Here is a 6000-nt window from a genome sequence, read left to right as displayed (position 1 = left end):
ATCCTATTTAAAGGCAAGCTAAAAGCAAAACTTGAGAAAGGCAACGGTTTATCTGAAGTGGTCACATCATGAACAACATCCGTATGTGAATTTATGTTATATATTAGTATTTACTTTATCCAAAACTCTTCAAGATTTTATATTTTGTTATGATCATTTTGATAAACAAATATACTGATCTAAATCGAATACAAAGTTGGGCCAATAACACTTTGCGATATTTAATCTTGCAGAATCAAGCATTGGTACATATGGATAATTCCTGCCTGATACTTCATCATAACTTTAGCGGTATAAATGTTGTTAAATGTGTTCTCATTGTTAAGTTTACGCTACGCTTATAATGAATTAAATAATATTTTATCATTATAGCTGTATTAAATCAAACTCAAACATGTGACAAATTCGCATTGCTTCTAGATAATTGCATTATTATTTTTCATATCATGTGAATGGTTTATGGCTGAAGTATAAATAGCTTATTACTTGATTGAGTCGTTTTGAAGTAAGGTTAATTTATCCTTGCATGAACATGTAATTGAGCCAATAGAGAGAGTCAATTCACTGGTAACAACCATACGATGTAATACTTTTATGGGGTATCATTAAGAGACCACTATTACAATATGTACATGATGGAGACGCTGATCGCAGGCGCAGGAACATAATTTGAAGTAAATTCGTTATGACTGTTGTTTACATGAAGTCCTGCTATACGCATACAAACCATCGATAATGGGACAGAATTAGTGTAGTACACTTCGCACTTAAGAAGGCTTTCTTTCGTAGCATACGTTTGAATCCTACTAAGGGTATGATCGAAACATATTGGTATTGTATGCTCATTTTTATCTTCATGATAACATCAATATAAAATTGTCAGTAGCTTAATATCAACGGAAAAAGAAAACGGTCGCCTTGTGTTAATAAAGATTTACATTAAGGGGAAATACCGTCGATAAGCCCCGTTTATTTACGTTCAATGTATTTTAAGTGTCTCCTTATTTCGGCGTCGCATAATATGGTACATTTTTTATCCAGATTTTGTGCGGTAATTAAGCTACGAGTCATTTGTCTGCAAATATATATCCGCAAATGTTACATTTAAGTGAATGCCTTTAAAAAACAAGGTTTTAATAAAAACCAATACCAATATCCGTCGCCTAACGTATCCTTTAATTTAACATTAATTGTTTGCAAGCTCGGTCTAAATAAATGTACATGTAATTGACACTCTAGAAATAAATATATTCTGAAGCATATGTTTAAACCAAGAAAATTTCATTATATGAGCATTCAATTTAACCATACGGGCTTTGCGTGTTTATTTTGCTCCAACGTCGATAAAATTTGATTCAATTGATCCAAAACATAACTTCAATGTAATGATACAATCTACATATTAAATTTATATTATATACTTGTATATTAACATTATATGTTAAACTGCGTAGGTTTAAAGAGAACTCACATTAGTCTGACAGCTATCGCATTCAAGTAGTTCTCTCCCACATATTAACAACAGCGGTTGTCGTTTATATCCTGATCGAAAAGTGATAACGCTATATACACTTCTTAAGTATGGGAGCTTAAGTCCGGGTCATAATAATATTTAAACTGAAGAGCCGAGCGCATGCAGCCACAATTGTCTTTCTGACAGGCCAACTGCGCTTCGGTAAGTAGTATTTTATTACGTTTAATGCGGAATATATATAGAGAGAGATCGTTTAATTATTTCATGTTTTTGGTGAAATAGTTATTATTATTTTGCTGTATATATTCATTCCTAAAAGTTATGTATAGTAAACAAGTCAGTTTAGGCGATTAAATAATGCGTTGCGTACTGTATTTGATGTTAGAAATATATAGAACATTATGCATTAAACGCACTAAAAGCACTTAGAAATGTAAACATGCGTTTTACTTGAACAATGTAAATGCAAAAATAACAACAGAATAACACACGAACAAAAACAACAATACATCTTGTTAAAATTCGATGATATATTTCATTTTATTTTACCTCTGTTTTTGTTAAAATTTGACCGAATGTGCATGTCACAAAAAATGAACTTCAAAATTGAAAAATGTAAATGTCTTCAATAGGAAATGTTCACCATACATATTAATATTCCATTCGAAAAAAACTTGTGTTGTACTTTCTGCCATCTGACATGGTTACCGTGTTCAAACCCAAAATCCATAATGATGTAAGGACTTGTTTCAATGGGACATTATATGAAGCTAGATGATTTATTATTGGCTATATTATTTGAAACTTATTAACAAAGCGTTTACGATGTACGCCATTCAATACCTACGATGATTTAGCTAATATCTTTCATCATGTTGAAGATCATTATGAATGCCAAAGGGATTTCGATCGCACTCGTTTGCTTAGCAACATTACTGGTGACAGAAGCCAAGCTGGGGAAACAAGGCTGCTTTACATGGAATAATCGTCGGTGTACGTGGAGAGAAGGATTTGTTGGTAAATCTTTTAACATGTTAGTATGCAATCCGATGCTACTTTATTCACTATTTCTGAAATGTTTTAATTATAATATGTTTACATTAAATATATAAAAGCTTTTTCTTTGTAAATGCTTTATCAGAAATTCATTGTGGCAATATTTATCTTAATATGCTTTACAGGTTGCTTATTATACAATGCAAGAAGGCAGGAAATTTACACAGCATATTTTGCCAGTACATAGGCAATCCACACAATTGTGCATGGTACAACAAACACCAGGCAGACTTCTACTGGTGCTTAGCGAATGTATTGAGAGGTTTGTATTTAATGTATTCATTTAAGCAATCGACACACTTCTTACATACATATAAGTATTAACCGTGAAAACTTTAAATATTAGAAACATATTATTTAATTGTCACCAACATCGAGAATTCGGTGATTTGCAAAAACATGGTCCGGTCATCCCTACACTAGAAAAAATATATCAGAAGACATAATTCCTTTGTGAAATTAAGGTTACAATCCGCTAGTCTTTTATTTAATGCTAGAGGCACATTACCTACTAGTGCACACTTCAAACGCTTGTCTCTCCAAGCCGATGACCCCAGTTTCATTAAAATGTGTTTATTTTGCAATGTTTTTTTCGTGTTCAATGGTTAAAAGCCAAAACTACGACTTATTATCTTCTTTCTTGCATTGATTACATAACTCAGAATTGATGTGAACCCAATCAAATAAGAGTAACAAACTTCTGTTCTACACAGATTACATTATTTTTTATCTTATCTCAGAAGACACACAGAATGTGTGTAATCCCAACACAGTCGTGTGCGACAGGTGCCCAGACGTAGTATTCGATAAAAGGTAACACTTTCCACAACGTCGACGTCCCGCCTCTGAGAGAACATCGACAACTGTTATGACCAAGTCTTGGAAGGATCTGTTGATGACAACTACGTCGACAATTACAATCAATGCCGTAAACTTTCCGTGTTGCTCAATACAATTCTGAATCTGTTTTAGGCTTTTTTATGTCTATATCTATAAATTTATACTATAATCTTATATTTTACAAACTTAAACAACGGCCAATAAATAAATTTCTTTATTTTTGTTTTTGATATCTTCTATAATGACTAATAGTTTAGTTTATTCATTTAGTTGATAAGTGTGGTTTATTACTATTTGTTTTAGTTCGCTTGTATTAAAATCCCAAGACTTATTGAAACAATATCGAGTGCATTTCCTAGTAGAACAAGTAGTTGGTTTCATTTGGGGAGATCTAAAGGCGCTCCAATTGTGGGGATCAACCCTTGACCTCCCAATCGCTAGACCGAATCATATCAACCACTCCACGCAGTCGTTAAGTAGTCAAGAGTATGACTATTGAAAAACTATATATAAAACACGTACAACTTGGGTTCAATCCTGGTGATATCCGTTTTAGGAGTGGTTTAATGGTAAACAAACTGCTGCACATTTGCGAGGGATTAATTATAAAAACTAAACAGGAAAAGACAGCTTAATTGTTTTCAAATAGTCTTTGTTTATATTAATGTCAATCTTCTCTAAACTGTTTTCTATATTATCGAAACTCCTACTCAAAAAAGCATGTTGAGGCAGGTATTGTTCAATTGGAAAGAGAAGTTTGATTCGTGTTCCTTTGCGCTTTTTACGACATCGGATTTTGTGGGAAGATAAAACTCGGTTACAGTCGAAATTGGAAGAGTTTGTGTTAGTATATTGTCCGTACCCGGGGTACATTTAATTATACTTAAGAGAATCCGGGGTACATTTAAGTAGTAACCAAGTCGACAATGACCAATCGAGCCATAATATGTGCATTGGCATCTTAACAATAATGATAACTGCGACACGTTGTTTGCTTCTGTAATGACTTGTCCAAAGTATAGCAAAATTAAATCTCAAAATAAATAAAACGATGCTATGCATAATATTGTTAGTAAAAAAAACATTTGACAAATAAACATGTAAAACCAATCGGCTCGTTAATGAACATTGCTCAATTGAAATCGGCGAAAAACATATGCAACGCGGTTCATCGATAATTTGAAAATACTGGTAGTACCAATACAGCGTTTACAACACACCGAATAAGTAGAAGTAAAAGCCTACATCTCTCTGTCCGTCCGTCCGAAAACTTTAACATTGGCCATAACTTGTGCAATATTGAAGATATCAACTAGATATTTGGCATGCATGTGTATCTCACAGAGCAGCACATTTTGAATGGTGAAAGGTCAAAGTCACGGTCACCCTTCAAGGTCAAAGTTTAAACAACAAATCCAAGGGAAGTAATAAGCCCTAAAGGGAGATTATTTCTATTTATCATTTGGCAGGTACAGATCATTTTTACAAGGGAAGTAATATTTTAATTATAGCCCTTAAAAAATATTACTTCCCTTGTAAAAATTATCTGAACCTTCAAAATGATAAAAAAATTATAATAAATCAAAGCGCGCAGTAGGAGGCATAGTGTTTCTTACAAACACATCTCTTGTCACATTAGTCTGTGTATATCATATATTAATCAGTTTGGTTCAGAAATAAATGGTCATTCGCGAGGCGTTGTCAAATTAGTAACTTGCCTTCATGTATTTATACAAATTTGATTTGAAAATATGATGAAGTATTTTAGTTGTATCAATTGCGATCGTATCATTACATTAAAATGTATCTGAACGGATTTGATATCCTTATTTTCGTACACCAATTGATTGCTGAATTTAATCTAAACTAAACATTGTATCCTATCTTAATGTCAATGAACCTAATTAAACGTGATAAAGCAATCGAAGGATCTGAAAGACGGAAACACTATAAACAGCGTCCTCGTGCTTAACTGCTCTATAATTAGAAGTACTTACCGATTTTCCAAAAGGTTGTGCGTATTGCTTTATTAAACACAGTGAACTGTTTAAATTTATCAGCGAACTCTAAACAAGTTAAAACCTCCTTAGCAACATTATTTTCCTTCTTTTTATTTAGTTTGAATCACGATATTATTTTAATCATCAGATCATTTAAGGTTTTGCTTGTGTTTAATGTTTCGACTTTTAAGGCTTTTAGGCTTTTCTAAATATTAAAATATTATTTGAGATAATGATGTCGAACGAATTTTTTAATGCTTAAGAGTGATAAAAATTATGTTTGAATTATGTATTACTACAATTTATTTATTATAATTATAACAAGCACATGATCCCGTAGACACGGACGCGGGAACATAATTTGAAGTAAATTCGTTATGACTGATATTGACATATGCTATACGCATACACACGAATGATAACGGAACAGAATTAGTGTAGTACACTTCGCAATTAAGAAGGCTTTCTTTCGTAGAGTACATTTAAATCCAACTAAGGGCATGATCGAAACACTTTAGTATTGTATACTCTTGTTTTTATACTCCTGTTTTTCCTTAATGATTACGTCAATGTACAATTGTCAGTAGATTAATATATCAACGGAAAAAAATGAACGGTCTCATTGTGTTA

The 6000-nt window shown here is 32.5% G+C and overlaps 1 long non-coding RNA gene across 1 annotated transcript; it reads left to right on the top strand.

The window, feature by feature from the left end:
- Window positions 1–1520: 1520 nt before the first annotated feature.
- On the top strand, window positions 1521–3587 carry LOC127836845 (uncharacterized). Its single transcript, XR_008028947.1, has 4 exons — window positions 1521–1675; window positions 2356–2507; window positions 2656–2792; window positions 3271–3587. It is a non-coding gene; the product is annotated as an uncharacterized LOC127836845 (long non-coding RNA).
- The last annotated feature ends 2413 nt before the right edge of the window (window positions 3588–6000 follow it).

This window comes from Dreissena polymorpha, chromosome 7 (assembly GCF_020536995.1).
Source record: "Dreissena polymorpha isolate Duluth1 chromosome 7, UMN_Dpol_1.0, whole genome shotgun sequence".
NCBI lineage: Eukaryota > Metazoa > Mollusca > Bivalvia > Myida > Dreissenidae > Dreissena > Dreissena polymorpha.
This window is presented reverse-complemented; position numbering and strand designations above follow the sequence as displayed.